The sequence below is a fragment of the Melopsittacus undulatus genome, chromosome 5, assembly GCF_012275295.1.
Source record: "Melopsittacus undulatus isolate bMelUnd1 chromosome 5, bMelUnd1.mat.Z, whole genome shotgun sequence".
NCBI classification, from domain to species: Eukaryota; Metazoa; Chordata; class Aves; order Psittaciformes; family Psittaculidae; genus Melopsittacus; species Melopsittacus undulatus.
In genome coordinates, this window is record NC_047531.1 from 34870315 (window position 1) to 34887659 (window position 17345).

Genomic DNA, 17345 nt, shown 5'->3' on the forward strand with positions numbered 1-17345 from the left:
GGTAATGATCCATGCCCACCAAAAGGAAGCAGGCAAGAAACAAAATAACAGTGATAACCATATTCGCACACACTCTAACAGCTATTTAAGCAACACCTCCTCTGCTGAAAGGCAGAGGTACAAATAGATGAGCTCAAGTGCATAAAGCTGCAGCTTGCCGTGAAAGAAATCCAACAAATGGCCCTGAATGCATCACCCCAGCTTCCATAAACAGGTGATTGTGCATTTCAAATACATCAGTAAATGATAGGGTACATTTATACGATTGGTGTGGGGCTTTGCAATTTTAGACCTTTACCTTACAGACCTGAATTAGTTTTGGTTAGTCTCTGATTACAGTTAATGGAGGGGATCACCAATTGCAAAGCCCATGTGAGGTATGATTTGCCCCTACATCTCTTGCTGTTGATTACAGATGGAACACAGAGCAACTAAGATTCTCACTTGCCATTTAAGCTGAAAGCCTGAAGTGAGACTCTCTGGCACAGCAATAATGGGATCTGTAGGGAAATACTCAGGGACTAGCTAACAGCAGGGTTGCAGCAGAGGACTGGCCAGGATTTGAGCACTCTCATTCTGCCACTGCTGCTGACATGCTGTGACAGGTATTTCATTAGTATCTCTAGAGTCCTACTTATTTCTCTTTCTTCTCATTAAATTGAAATAACTCCATAGAACTACAGTGTAACACGAAGGCAGGGTGAGATTTCATTCCTTATTGTCTGTGAGATACACCAAGCACATTATCTGCTTGCAAGTTAGTACTACATATATGACAAATGTCGTGATATCCTCAGTCTTTTCAGCAAGAGGAAAAAGAGCTGCCTGTGCCTGATTGCCACTTCAAGCAGCAGGATCTGAGAAAGCAATGCCCAGCCTCTAGATAAACACACTCACTTCACCTCAGAGCTTGTTTGGCCTTTCAAAGAGGTATAGTGTTGTTCATCTTCTTGATCTCTCCATCCTCTCTGTTCCCTCCTGAGGGCACAAGTGCAGCACTTGATGTTCTGAATCGTGATGCTCCTCTGCTGATAAAGGGATGCTAGTTCAAGAGGCTGTTAGTTTGTATTGCCAGAACAACAAAGAAGTGCTGAGCAAAAGTGGAGGGCTCCATGGGAGAAAGCATGGAGTAAATTCAACTTCTCACCAGCATCCAGATATTGTGTGGGCATCAGGAGGCTGGGTTTAGGGATGTATGCATGTCCACTGTCTTCTGCAGCACTCTGAATTTCCACAGCAAATGGTAGGAGGAATTTGGCCAAAGTAGTAACCCTGGAAAACAGATCATTAAAATCTTAGGCAATGCATCTGTTTATAATACTCAGTGTCTTTTCCTTCCTCTTTCTTCTTCCACAACTACAAGAGTCACTGTCATGCCCATCCTGATATGTTCAGAAATCCAGTTCTTCTACAGCAAAGCCTATCTCATCCAATCTAGCTTATACTGGACAAAATGCTCTCCTGTGGCTAACCAGAATGACTATTCAAAATGAGAAAAGGGTTATAAGTCAGGTCTGGTTTCTCCCCTTCCATCCACTGTACTTGATGTTACAAAACTGTTATTCCTGCCTAATCTTAAGTTTCTGTGTGATTTTCTTTCCCCCCACTCTGACCCAGTCACTGAAACTGAAGATTTCATTTCAGATAATATGGAGACACAAACTTGCATTCTCCTTCATTCTTGAACACTGGTGAATTCCATGGTGACAACATATACTTTCATAGACCATCTCCATCACAACAGTTCCACCCAAGTAGGAAAGGGCTTAAAAGTCATGTGCAACAAGCAGATGTCACTTCGCTGTTGAGCACAGCAGCATTGTATGATCCCTGCTCTGGGATCTAGCCAGAAATGTTTCATGTCAAAAGTCCACTTCAAATCTCAGTGTCCTGCCAAGCTGGCATGGAGCAGAGACCAACAATGATGCATCTGCTACCACAGGCAAGTTACAGATGCAGAAACTTCAAAGGCCAGGTACAGATTTACAGCAGGGAGTACCTGTGAGTACATGTGCAGACTAAGGCTAGAGCTCACATCCCAGGCTCTGCAGCAGACAGCATTGCTACTCCATTATCTCACCCAATGAGCTCCTATTTCATCAGGTCAGATCCCCCTTGACTCCAGCACTCAGTCAGCTGCAAGGTCCTCCTGGCCCTCCCTGTGATACTTTGTCATAAAATCAACCAGAACACTGTTTTCAGGTGAAGGTAAAACTTTCACGGGAAAAGAGATCCAATACCTTGTTAATCGTAAAGGTTTTACAAGCATAGTTCATGATGGATTTGTGGGCAATAAACCCAAGGAAAATGTAGAGTAAATTCCCCAAGATATTAATTAAAAATATGCATGAAAAAGATGTCTAGGATTTATAGGAAAAATTATGGCCTTTTTCCTGGGACCACAAATGTGTCGTAGCATTTAAAACCATGAAAGTAGCTAAGGGATAGTCTCTGAAAGTGCACTTGAGAGTTTCTATTTCAGAGCAGAGGAACAGTTGAACTTGCACAGCATCGTCCCATATTTCTCTCTATATTAGATTTACGCTGGTATATACACACCTAGAGCTATAGCGAGATTTTGACATCCTGGCTTTCCTGATGTCCCCTTCTACTTTCTCCTGCATTCAGTTGCCTCTTTGCAGACCTAGCTCCTGATGGGGATATGCAGTTCCTTTTCTTTGGGCAGAATTACCCTTCCAAGGATTTCCTAGGCAGAAATCTCTGCTTAGCCTTTCCTAAAGCTTTTATTATGTGTATATATTAATGTATTTATGTACTTTGTTTATACACATGTATATTTTCATATATATATATAATTGTGTAAAATACAAATTCATAATACATGGAATCATAAAGTTAAAGAATAAAGGTTGGAAGGGCCCTCAGGAGGTCTCTAATCTAACCTCCTGCTGAAAGCAGGATCAGCTGTACAATCAGACCAAGTTGCTCTGGGCTTTATAGATCTAAACTGCTTGAAATTAAAATACTATGGAACCTTTTCATCCTCTAGTTTAGGTTTGAGGTGTCATGATGGCAAACAATCTGGATGTGTTCTGTGTCACATACTGCACTATGTAAATTGGATACCTGGCCTGGCAGCAGGACACAGGTGTTATCTCTAGAGCATATCCTCCAAATAAAATTATCATTAGAACTACAATTCATGGCAGGTCAATGACCTACCTGTTAATGGTGTCTGTTATCTATCCAGAGATCATCATAAAATGCTGCCTTTTCATGTTTTCATTTGGTACTAATTAACAATAATTAGGTTGAGTGAGCAGGAACAGAGGTTGAATTGTGTTCTTGCCTCTTGAGATGAGCTCCAGCAGCAGAGGTCAAGGTGTGCTGGACCATTGATTCCTACCTAACTGGGAAGCAAGGTCCTTCTGCCTGCTGCCACCACTGCCTGACCTGGGCACTGAGCTCCCACAGACAGAAAGATGGGAAATGCAGCATTAGCAGCGCCCAAAGCAGCAACAAGTTTTCTTCAAAGTCCTCAGAAAGATTCTGGGAGTCTTTTGCCTTTGGCCTTTACCCAGCTGGGTCCCATTCCTGGAAAGTCTGCAGAAACCACAGGCTAGCAGTGGCCCCAAACTTGTTATAGCGGCATATTTAGGTGAAGGCGCTTTGACATCCCTAAAATAGCAAATAGCTCTTCCATCACAGTTTTCTCTGCTTGAATATTTATACAACCCACCACTTCAGCTGAGCTGTGAAAAAAAAGAACATTAAATTATATACCCAGTGGCTTGTATATAGCTTATAGTCAGCTGCTTTTATCATATCAATAATGTAGCCTTTGGGCATCTTATAAATCTCTAGATTGGGTACTACCTATGCAGGTGTATAAATGAGGATGAGATCAGACACCCTGTGTTTACAGAGAAACTGAAAATGGGAGCATTCCTCTCAATTAACTTATCTGGGAGAGAGAAAGCTTGGTAACTTAATTTCTCTAATTCCTAGACTTCTTATTTGCCTGCTGCTTGTTTTATAATAGATATCATTTCATCTTTTGTTTTGCTGGCAAACGTCACAAGTCCCAAACACCGAGGTCTGTACAGTCAAAGTGTTCTGAGAAGCAAGAAGAGTTGTACAGCCTTTTCATACCCAACCATGCATGCTCTCTTTTCCAATCCCACTTGTCTTTGCAACAGGGGGACAGCTCAGGACATACCATGGGGTTGTAATTTTATCGTTCATGCAGATTTACCTGTGAGAGACATCCACATATAAGTGATTTCAGGTCTGCTTCTTTCTCCTTGTGATCTGGAAGGATATGATATCATAAGATAAAAGAGTTTCAGTCAGGATTCTTACTCCTTACATTTTAGCACCTGAATTGGCTCTGAAAAGCCAATGGGAAGACCAGACTCTTCTCTATTACCTGCTATAGAGGAGCACTTCAGTACTTCCAAAACTAATCTCACTTGGCCCCATTTGCATGCCGAGGTGCTATTTAAGGGGCTGAAAAAGGAGGAGGCTGTGCTCAGAATATGACCACAGTAGTGTTAATGAAGATGAGAGCAAGGACATGAGGAGATTGCATAGGGACACACAGGAACAGTGTGACACACAGTTTGAGTATTCCCTGTGTGTTCAGTACTGGACCTGCAATGAGGCCCAGTGAAACTGCTCTTCTCAAAAGGTGATGAAGAAAACTGCAGAAAGTCAGAAACCCAGATGCCTAATCCTAAAGGTAACCAAATGTTATGTTATTTTTATCAAACCTCTATTTTTGTTGGCAGCTAATAATTATACTAAAAAGGCAGAACTGAAAGCATAATGTGTAGAAAAGCTTTTTTCTCCAGAAACAACCTTAATATCACTATATTCATGGAAGACACATTTGCTTCAACCAGTAGAGCACAGTGCAAAGACATTCTCAAGTTAACTATCTAAAAGGGAATGGATATCAAACCAGTATAGCTGCATTAACATGACACTAACGTTTGACCTAGTCTAGTGCTGCAATCTAGACATGGATCTTGATCTGAATCCTACAATGTTTCCACATAGTGTATTTTCAGGCAAACCTGTCATAAGCTGACTGCTGTTCTTGTAGTTGTTAAACTGCAGCCCAGATGAGTATGAGAATATATTTCAGCTTTCTGCAGAGCCTGAACTGTTTCCTTCAAGCTTGTCTTGCCCATTTCTGACTCACAGTGAGAGAAAAGCTGCTCAGTAACAGTCACGTTTCTCTATCTGAAAGAGAGAAAAGAATTCACCACAACCTCAAAACATCCCTCATATGTGAACTAATACAGATTTTCCCCAAATATTCACAATTTTCCCTTTGTCCAAATGGTTGCATGAATCAAAAGAGGTCCTTAGGGCCAGGCTTTCAGAGGAATGACTGAATGGATTTCCTACCACAAATTAGCCTTTCTTATTCATGCAAGTGTTAGTGAGTATTTTCATTAAAACAATTACTCAGGCCATTAGATCATGCCTACCTGCAAAAAGAGAATTCACAACACAATCAGCTCTGCATTTTCATGAAGTAGAAATTCTTTTTGCATATGAGTACCCTTTACAATCTGACCTTCTATACAATTCCCATTAACGGCAAACTGGATGGACCTGGCAGACAAATGTTTTAAAGGGTGACTTTCATTTCTTCATCTGTTAGAGTCATGTTTCTAAACACCTCTAAAGGCACTTTGGAGAATGTCTGCTTTGGCATCACTGCAAAATTTATGGCTATTTTTTTAGCAGATACAGAATATAATGTGAAAAGATATTTCATTGCTGTTATCTTGGTGAGTCATTTCCTTTTGTTTCCTTCTTCCTGCCATGAAAGTGTACTTTGAGGATGTAACAAGTGAATACAAAGAACACTAAAATTCTTCAAGGCAGGGGAACAAGACACATATTCATGTACAGGAGTATCAGAAGCAGAGGAACTTCTAACAAAAATGTCCACAAAACCCTGGCTGTAGTATGGCTCAGGGACATGAGCAATCCTTTGATTTGATTTCTTACCTCTTGCTCCAGCCATGGAGCAGTAAATCAAGTTCAACTCCCCTGCTCACTATTGAGCTGCCAAGGGATTAAACACTAAGTCAGAATGACAGTATCTCCAACTATAAGACATAAAATAATTACCAATATCATTAAGTTTGTTTGTAGGGTCTTCACACCAAAACTCACTGTTATTTCCTTAGTGCATGGAAAAAAAAAACACAGAGCAAAAAACGGCAGTGATATGCAGAGGTTAATGTATCTCACACAGGCCCCTGCCCCATCAGTCTCTTATCCACTTTTCATCTCCTGCAGTTTTGCTTTCCTTGTTACAAGCCCATCTTTCTACTTGCCATTACATGAATCATCTCATCTCTTCTAGACTAATGGCACACATATATCTAGCATTTTTCCTACAGAAGAAATTCAGGAGTACTTCTGATGACTGAGAGACATTCACTTTCTAAGCGTGTATGTGCAATTGCTCCTCAATTCAATAAGGGTTTCTTATAGTACATTTTCCTATTTGCTGCTATACACAGATTCCAGACAATTTTATGGACAACAGAATAAGCTAATGTGGAATTCTTTTGTACATATGAAATATTTACCACTTCAGCTGCTGAAATACAAGGCTCAGCTAGGAACAAGTGGTAGTTTTAGCCAAGGAAGGAATTGCAACATGCTCAGTGGAAACAAAGAAAGCTGAGCAAAGCACAGCCTTGTACAAAGTCCTTACACAGACTGTATGTGACACAGAAAACCCATATAACTCTGTAGCTAAGAGCGTGTGGACTTTCAGGGTGGACTGTGATTCCTAATGGCCACATCTGACATCACTTTGAAGCCGTGACTCTGTATCAATCACATCGTAGTATGGGAAGTTTGGATCAGAAAACACACACTCAGGCATGCATAGACACGTTTGTACATGCCCATACTCACAAGAGTACTCATTCACTGTTATTTAAAACCTGAATTTACTTAACCCAGTTCTACAGAAAAGAGAACACTCGATGTAGGATTGTTGAGTTTGCATTTGCAAGGAGTGAACAACAAATCACAAAGCAGCAACCTTTCTTTGCCAAAGGGGAGGGAGAACCTCCTGGTGTTTAAGTAGCAGCACTGACAAGTTGCAGCATCCGTAATCAGGACACAGACAGTCACAGAGTGATTTTTCTGAGTTTTCCCTTGTTCCTTTCCTTGCCATTACTCTCCTTGTAACTTCTTGTTATCTCTTCTGTCTTTTTACTATGTTTTGCATATGCTGTATATGTGCATTTCTTCTTATTGATTGTAATCTAAAAACAATCCCTCCCTCTTGCCAAGGTTGAATTTTTGCAGTGATTAGTAGCTGACTGTTTATGTGTAGCTCTGGAGCCTCAAGCATCTTCCTGTCCTTCTGCTACAGAACTCGCCTGCTCTCTTCCTGTGGGAACTCTTTCTTTGTGGCTCTTTATCTTTTACAATAGGTCTTTAATTAGCCACAGAAAACTAAAAAATGCTTGATCATATGCAGAAGTGTACAGGGTGGGTTTGCTGGACCCTTCTAGTCTAAGCAACAACGACATAGTTGCCTGTGACAACAGAAAGTTATGCTCTTGTGGTCCCTTCCCTTGCCATAAATAACTATACACCATGTGCCCCTATAACTTTACCTAGAATTTCTCCAGAAGCAGGATTTTTCCATAACAGTTATCTATGACCCTGGTGGATGGAGCATGGTGGCTGAGATTGACCTGCTTTGCCAGAGCACACCTGCACCAGACAGTGGCAAACAAGACACTTGTATGAAAAGACACTTGTATGAAGCTGCTATTGGGAACTGACAAAAATGTGCTGAAAAAGTTTGTTAAACTTCCTCTATTGCATCTGCACATCTGTTTGCATAAATAGCTAATGGCTAGTTAATGATCCAGTAACTGAAAGAATAAAAAGCCCAACTTTAAAGGCTCTTTAGACAAGAAAATACCTCGAGTCAGATGAAGGTTTGAGGCAGTGCAGTTAATGTCCTTTCTAGATCTCAGAAACACTTTATCAGTCTAAGCCTATCAATGTGTCTCTGCTTCCACCATTAAACAGGCAGATAAATCAACTTTTTGTTTTTATGTTTTCCCCTGAGCTGCAGAGATTGCTGTTGATGTTGCTGAAGTGATTTAGTGGAACAAAACATTAGCAAAAATTATTCTGTGCTCTCAGATTTATCTTTTCTTCCTGAAAGCAGAACAACTTCCAAGTATTAATAGGGGATTCAGCTTGCATGTCATAGGATAATGCACAGCAATAAACACTATGGGAAAAGTGACATGCTACCTTTGCAGCTGGTGTGTGATATGCATGAATAAACCTGAAAGCCAGTTCATATCCTTTATCTCACTATCTTTTTACTGAACTTCACTGTTGTTCACAGCTCAATTGGCTGAGTCAGCAGTTGGTCATACATGAGATATACTCTATCAAAAACTGATTTAACCTGTCATTTTAGTAGATGTAAGTTTCTAGATGCCACAGTATTATATGGAAAGCAGTAAAACGAAATCCAGACTCAAACCTTTAGAAAGGAAGGTATGTGGAGGGCTTTACTGAAAACACCAAGCTATGTGGTTCAGTTGATACGCTGGAGGGAAGGAATGCCATTCAGAGTGACCTGGACACGCTTGTGAGGTGGGCTGATGCCAACCACATGAGGTTTAACCATGACAAGTGCAAGGTCCTACACATGGGTCGGAGCAATCCCAGGCACAGCTACAGGTTGGGCAAAAAGGAAATTCATGGTAGTCCTGCAGAGAAGGACTTGGGGGTGTTGGTCGATGAGAAAATGAACATGAGCCAGCAGTGTGCATTTGCAGCCCAGAAAGCCAACTGTATCCTGGGCTGCATCAAGAGGAGCGTGACCAGCAGGTCGAAGGAGGTGATCCTGCCCCTCTACTCTGCTCTCGTGAGACCTCACTTGAAGTATTGTGTGCAGTTCTGGTGTCCTCAACATAAAAAGGACATGGAACTGTTAGAACAAGTCCAGAGGAGGCCACAAGGATGATCAGGGGACTGGAGCACCTCCTGTATGAAGACAGGCTGAGAAAGTTGGGGCTGTTCAGCCTGGAGAAGAGAAGGCTGCATGGAGACCTCATAGCAGCCTTCCAGTATCTGAAGAGGGCCTACAGGGATGCTGGGGAGGGACTATTCATTAGGGACTGTAGTGATAGGACAAGGGGTAACGGGTTGAAACTTAAACAGCAGAGGTTTAGACTGGATATAAGGAAGAAATTCTTTACTGTTAGGGTGGTGAGGCACTGGAATGGGTTGCCCAGGGGAGGTGGTGAATGCTCCATCCCTGGCAGTGTTCAAGACCAGGCTGGATGAAGCCTTGGGTGATATAGTTTAGTGTGAGGTGTCCCTGGCCATGGCAGGGGTGTTGGAACTAGATGATCTTGAGGTCCTTTCCAATCCTAACTATTCTATGATTCTATGATTAGCTTGAAGAGTTCTCCATCAGTGGCTAAAACTCAAGCCAGCCGCTTTCTTTGGCACAGCACTTTGTGGTCTAATAACTGGAGAACTGTCAACAGAGGAAACTAACTGAAGAACTGTCAACAGAGGAAACTGACTCCCGATGGCAACTCGGTTTAGCTAGGGCCCACCTTTGGAGGTGTATATTTCTCTCCACTGACTATAGGAGCCACACACCAAATAGAAACACTTTAATAAAGTTTAGGTTAAAGAAATATAGGCCACTTTTTTCATACACATATATTCACAGAAAAAAAGAGAATCTTATACCATAAAATATGTGAAGCATTTACATCTCCAGCTGAAGTCCAAGTCTTCTCTTCTGCCAACATTATGTCAGATATGCCAAACACTATAACTAGGTTTCATAATATGCCTGAGCATAAAGAATTTGCCATGGAATTGTTTCTTTAATCCAGCTCTGAAACAACTCCTGTTTTCCCCACAAAATGTTCAATACATTTGAGCTTCAGTTATTTCAAAAATATGTTTTCCTTAGAATTCACTACTTATGGTTTTATTTTCCTACTGAAATACAATTTCAGTTTGAAAATGACCTCTATATTAACAATTTGTAGGGTGATTGCTGAGAATTTTCAGTAGCTTCTTAAGAAAAATAATAGCATAGGGTTGTAACAGTGTTAGGAATAAGCAATACCTTTATTAGACTGCCCACATATCTGGAAAAAGCAGAGAAGCTGTTGGTATAAAGTCTCTTTGCTGTATCTTGCCTTGCATCTTGATCAGACCTTGTGTTCCTCAACTGTGCTTTTAAAGAAGCAAACAAGAAGCTCTCAGCAGTTACTCTGCAAATGGGTAGTAATGAGGCTGTTTGCAAAGTGAAATTGTGTTTCCAGGAGGAAATAAAATCCTGATAAACTGAACTCCAAGCAGAGCTCTTCCTTCAAAATAATTGAAGGTCACTTTTACTGAGCGCTATTTTTCTGATGATCTGATGAAGTGACCTGAAAGCTTGTGCACGTCTTCCACCTATAGACTAGCCTAATAAAAAGTACTGCTTGTTTTACAAGCTTGAAATTTCTTGAATCACAGCTATGGTATTACTAGTACTAAATAATAGTATTGCATTATAAGTAATTAAATCTATGTGAGCCCACCTGATTTGGGAGTGTCTTCACAACAAGTCAATCAAGAAATAACAGCCAGAGGGTCTGTTTCATGGTTCATTTGGTTCTGATCTCTAAGGGCAAACTATCTAACGAAATTATTCAGAACACTGTCTGGAAACACCTCTCTAATCCTCAAGTCCCCACAGAGGAGAGGATGTTTTGACAAACTTCTTTTAATATCTTATAACTGAATCTATTCATATTTCCTTCAGGCTCATGAAGAAGGACACAAAATATTACTAGGTATTCCACACTTCCTTAGCCATTAGCTACCATACACAGTCTCAGGGTTGAATTAGCACATCATGGAATGCTGCCTCCAAACCAGAAATATTCATGCCCATGTGACATAACCAAGCCCTTTTCTTAGTCCAAAATTGAATTTTGGTGAAATTAAAGCACAGCTTCAACCTCTTTCATCTGCACCCTAGATGTACTGAGAAGAGAGGAGTTCTGCAAGGCATCAGTTCCCAGCACTGAGGTTAAATGAGAATGTCCCTCACCCAGAAGTCCAAATAGGACACAGGGAACTCATAAACCCAGGTCTAACAGAAAGTCCCAAAAAAACCCCCAGCTATGAAAGCAACGTTAATGTCCAGCAACGGGCAGATAACTCACCAGCCAACCCATGTTTTCTTCAGACCAAAACATTTCAAGAGATACCAAAGACCAGCTCAGAAGTTACAGCCCCTGCTCCCTAGCTTTTGTGTTGTCACCCTAACAGTGACCATAATTCTTCATAATGGGAACGAGCTCCCTTTGATTCTGTTTACAAAATAACTAACTGGCCTGAGGGAGGAGTTAGACAGTTTAAAGTCATGGTTTAATTTCTTTTGTAATTGCAAGTTGATTGCTAGTATAAATTACCTTGCATGCATTTTGCCTCTTGTGCCAGCTGTTTCCTAAAGTGGATAATCTTAAATTAAAAGAATGGTATCAATTGAAAGGCATTGCTGTGTTGGAATCTCACAAATCATTCATTTCAATTATCAACCTAGCAGACTTATTAAAAAAAGAAAAACACCTCTGATGCTTTTTCATTAATGTTTGATTTATTGTAAATTTGAAATAGTGCAACCTTAACCAAAATACATATAATGACTACAAAACATTTATGTGTTTTCTGCCTTCCATCTCTCAAAAGACAAATCCTTTCAGAAATCAGAATTCTCCTTTTAATTCCTTACATTTTGTTAAAACAATAAGAGTGATTTCATCATTTCCTTTATGGAGGTTTGTAACTTAGCATCTAGTTCATTGTCCCAAGTCCTACAGTCCACACATATGCCCAAAAGCAAGAGAACAACACACACCTGAAAATGTAAAGCATGATGTTCAAGGCAAGAGTTTCCCAGGACAGGCAACTGGGGAGCTCTGTGTTCAGCTAGGCCAAACATAATGACAAGCTCAATGAATTCTTATAAACTTTCAAACCTTTCTTAGTTTATTTTGCCAGCATTCACATTACTTTTCTCCTGCCCTGTTCTCTAGCCACAACAGCAGCAACAGCAGCCTGAGCAGACAGCTTGTAAGAGACACCCTTTTGTAGGTACATTGCAGAGAGCTTGTACGAGTTGCTATCACTTAGCACTCCAGCTGTGAGCCTTTCTGTTCCAAATATTGGTGATATTCGTCTCACTTTACTGCAGATACACAAACTGTAGGTGTATTTTAGCTTGTTACTTTCTATTATTATGGTCAGCAGAAAAAGCACAGCTACAGGTCAGCTGAGCTATCCTAGTACCAGCTTTGAGGTGAACCTTAGAAATGCCCATCCTCTTTTGCTAAGACAGAAGCTAGGGATAACTAACTCATATGCAGATACCCACATGAAAGATCCATGCAATTATGCTTGGGGAGACATTTCTGTCTCTGACTAGTGCAAACACTGTTGTGGTCTATGGCATGTGTGAGTATTTCCTACACAAGCAACTTTCTAACCTGAGAGAGACACTATTGAGTTGAAAGGAAAATCTGTAGAGATAGATAGGAAAATTACATTTGTAGAAGACTAATCAGTCTCACTGATTTCTAGCAGGAAAAGAAGCAATACTGCGTACGGAATCATAGAATCACAGAATAGTTAGGGTTGGAAAGGACTTTAAGATCACCTAGTTCCAACCTCCCTGACCCAAACACATCCAGAAACGATGGTGCAGAGCTTAAAAGTGACTACTTGCCTCTGTGAAAACTGATATTCTAAGCCTGTTCATTATTTATTGATTGTGGAGAGATACAATCTAGTGACACCGCACTCCGAGCTTTTCCTTTGCTAACTTTTAAACTGCCAAATTCAACATTGCTTCTGCCTACCAGGTGTAAAAATAGATGTGTTATGCCAAGATAGAAACCGAAGTGGGTGCATCAGGTCTCCATTACTTGGTCTGTATGTTTGGCCAAGCAGAAATAAGTCTCTTTGAACCCAACAAACCATATCTAGATAAAAAGAATTGAAAATGAAAATATACATGCATTTCCAGTATCCTTTGTGATACTGTTCAGGATAAGGCATCACAAATGCAGATAAGCCCACTGGACAAACACATCATATCATTTTATATTATTATCAAGGCTCTTCCTTACAGTGCTTTAAAAAGACATTGCCCAGGATATGTGACAGGAAGGAGTAGGGGGCATAAAAAAAAAAAAAAAAAACCCGTCTTTTATCAGTTACATAAATAACTGTCTTGGTTTTCAGTCTTCAATCAGGAGTTCGGAGTTTTTGCAGCACCATCTAGTGAGAGTAAGGAGGTTTTACCCAACTCCTCAGAAACTTCAGTCTGTTCCCTCTTTCCATTTGCATTTCTTTTTAATCACGATCTCGTTATAGTCTATTGGCTGGAAGTCTTTAGGGCCAACAGGCTGTTGAAGAATCTGTCTTTGGTGCACACAATAGTCCCTTTTATATTTCTTTCCGAACCACATGAAATCCCACAGCTTTGCAAACTGCCATGCTGAAAAACTGCAGAGCTTTCATCAAGCCTTGTTATTAATAAATTGCCTCCTAGCTAGTGAGCTGTGCCTCTGATCTGTACCTTGTTTTGGAAGAATGCACTCTGCAAGCAAAGAACAGATGAGTGTTTTATCGGATGTGAAGGATGTTCTCAGATGGAGGCATACTTGTCATCCTTTTTAACAGGAAGTGTTACTGAGGATGTTTTCTATAAGACTACATCTATACACTCAGCACCGTGCCAGACACATTCAAGACTCTATGCAAAATATCCTTCCTGGCCAAAAGAAGTTGTTGGCAAACAAAACTCAATCTGATTTCAAGCCAGTTAAAATGACATATTTTCCTAGGCCGCTCAGTAACTTAAAAGTTTCCCAGTGCCTAGTTAGGATGAGAACTGCTTTGTTTTCCTTATCTACCCATCCTGGTTAAAAAATCCTGAGATAATTTTCAGACATCTGAGCCAATGTGTGGAATCAGAAGCATTCTTAAAACAATGTTTTAGCCCAATATGAAAAAATTTGCCAAATAAGAAAATAAGAACATTCTGATTTCTTTCATGTCACCAAGACCTGCATATCAAAATATACTGACTCCAAAAATAAGAAAGATTTCCAAATGAAAGTAACTCATTTGCTTCTAACAGCACAAAAGCACATGCTTGCAAGCTATGCCATTCTTGGAAAAGATGATACCACCGGAGGAAAATGGAAACAAAATTACTTAATTCACTATACAAAAGCTCTGATGTTATTTTATGTTTTTATCCATATCTGCTACTAAAGCAGTCTTAAATCTACAGTTTTTGTCTCTTATCTGAAGCTGGAGGAGCTTGTCCTCTGCTTACATAATGGCATCCTCTCCTCCAATAGGATTTCTTCAATGAGCTGACAGAGGTGGGCTGCCTGCACCATGACTCCATAGGTTTGTCTTCTGCTGCAGAGCATCTCTCCTGTTCTCATAAATGTCACTGCAGTTGCATCTTCATTGCCGAGCTGCTTCAAGCTGGAGCACAAAGCACTACTGATTTATCTTTAAATCATTTTAATTATCTTTTCATTTCCTTAGTAACTTCTTTTACAGAATTTCCCTTGGATAACTGCTTTGGGTAAGGATAATTTATTTCATGAAGTGCAAATGGTAGAGTAGATTCAAAGATGTTGCTCAAAAGAGACAAAATTTGTTTGTTTGTTTGAAAACTAAGATAGTTTTCAGTTAACAGCATGGGTAGACCCATGTCCCTCATAGTGGTGTTGGTCAGTAAGAAGCAGAACATGACCCAGCAGTGTGCATTTGCAGCCCAGAAAGCCAACTGTATCCTGGGCTGCATCAAATAGAACGTGATCAGAAGATCAAAGGAGGTGATCCTGCCCCTCTACTCTGCTCTCGTGAGACCTCACTTGGAGTATTGTGTGCAGTTCTGGTGTCCTCAACATAAAAAGGACATGGAACTGTTAGAACAAGTCCAGAGGAGGCCACGAGGATGATCAGGGGACTGGAGCACCTCCTGTATGGAGACAGGCTGAGAATGTTGGGGCTGTTCAGCCTGGAGAAGAGAAGGCTGCATGGAGACCTCATAGCAGCCTTCCAGTATCTGAAGAGGGCCTACAGGGATGCTGGGGAGGGACTATTCATCAGGGACTGTAGTGGTAGGGCAAGGGGTGATGGATTCAAGCTTAAACAAGGGAAGTTCAGGTTAGATCTTAGGCAGAAATTCTTTCTTGTGAGGATGCTGAGGCACTGGCACAGGGTACCCAGAGAAGCTGTGGCTGCCCCATCCCCGGCAGTGTTCAAGGCCAGGTTGGATGTGGCTTGCGCAACCTGCGCTAGTGGAAAGTGTCCCTGGCCGTGGCAGGGGGGTTGAAACTGGATGAGCTTTAAGGTCCCTTCCAACACAAACCATTCTGTGATCCTATGTCCCAAAAGATGAATCCAAAACAGTTTAGCTACTGCTCTGAAAAAGACTTGCCAGAACTACCTGTTATAAAGATTGTAGCTTTGCTCTCAAACTGAAACATAACTTAAAAAAAAATCTCAGTGTCTTAGGACATGGCCTGACATCATCTCTGGGAAAATCACTTATCAATACACCTAAATTATTTTTTTTACTCTGTAACATAAAATCCATTTTTATTATGACACTACATTCTTGCCTGTGAACATCTTATTTTTATTATTGTTATTACATCATATTTTCTGAAAACATGACTTTTTGGCAGCAGCTCTGCAGGATCTAGAATATGTTAATAAATACCAGTTAAAATGCCTTAGTGATTTAGTATGTAATCAGTGGTCATATTAATTGCTTCCACCAATGGGCTCATTAGTAGGCTTTGGCTCACTATACTTATAATTTAATCCATCATTGTTTTGTTAAATTGTTTCATTCTCTCCATCTGAAGGACTGTGATTTATTTTCCTCTTTCAGTAGACACAAAAAATGAACGTTTCAAGCTACAAGTTGTGGTGGACTTCAAACATATTGTCCTACAAAAGTCTTTCCTTCATATTTGTAGAGTGGGAACAGCGTCACATAAGGCAACATACACATGAGCTTCAAGCTAACTATACGTGAGATTACCTACTTTGCTTTCTGGATCTACCTGCAAAGTCGAAGACAAATGCTTTGCTCTATCAAAATGATAAAAGTTCTATCAGAACTGAGAAGCTGTTAAACATGTCACACAGGGAGAACTCTTTCCTGAGAAATGCTGGTATTCCTGATCCTCACATAACTTGCACTGGGATGCTCATGCACTTGAAGCTACGCACTTCATGCAACTAGTCTGTACTTTGCCTTGCTTACCTGCAGATCCTTTGGTATCAGAATTCACAGGCTCTCAGCACACCTCAGGAGTTAGGCTATATAACACTGAAGTGAATAAATTGACTGTTAAAACTGTGCTGCTGTGTTAACAACTTCTACAATCTATATAAGTATCACGAATAATGAAATAAGACACTGGCAATGACAACATATTATTGAATAGCTGTTAAGTGCTGCACTATGATTTCATTTTAATGCTGCTCCTGGATGAAAGAGCTTGCATGCCTGTACATGAAGAGGAGGAGAGAGAGAAGGAAAGCTGCTTAATATTCTTCTTGTCAACCTATATTGTGAATTTATCCACTTGTTTAATATACAGCATGTTATTTCCAGAAGGACTGGACATTTTGGGGACTATTATGCTGCTCTTAATTTTTGTGCATTCAGAGGTCTTGTGAGCCTACACAGTAGTGCAACTAGATGCCAACAGTGAAGAACAAGAGCAAAAAATCCTCTTAGACTTTCCTGGATTACCTAAACTTAGTTTGTAATCCTGCAAACCAAGGCTGTTCATCACCATGGTTGGCACAGGATAGGTGCTAAAGTGCAGGAGAGGGTAAGGATAAGAATAGGCATCATCTTGGCTTAAACCAGGATGATACTATAACCCAGAAGAGACTATAGGTGGGTGTAAAGTATCTTCCAGCCTTGCCCTAAGACAAGAAAAATGCTGGGAAAGAAATGTACTTCAAATCCAACACTTGAGGCTTCTGCACTACAAACAACTGTTCCTTTTACTGACCTTAGTGGGAGTACTGCAAACTAAGGTAACACTGCAGGAGTAAAGGTGGAAGTATTTGGCCTCAGTGTTTTATAGAAGCTGAATAAATCTATTGCAAGAAATCCAGAGTACCTTGAGGTTGAAGCAGCAGAAGATATTACATCCTTATACAATATTTCTCATGCTCAAACACAGCATAGGCACAGATGCAGGGAAAGAAATTTATTCCAGCAATGACAG

The 17345-nt window shown here is 40.5% G+C and overlaps 1 protein-coding gene across 2 annotated transcripts in view; it reads left to right on the forward strand.

Annotated features, from left to right (window-relative positions):
• Nucleotides 1–17345, forward strand: part of GRM3 (glutamate metabotropic receptor 3) — a 46121-nt gene that overhangs the window by 15509 nt on the left and 13267 nt on the right. The window lies entirely within an intron of this gene.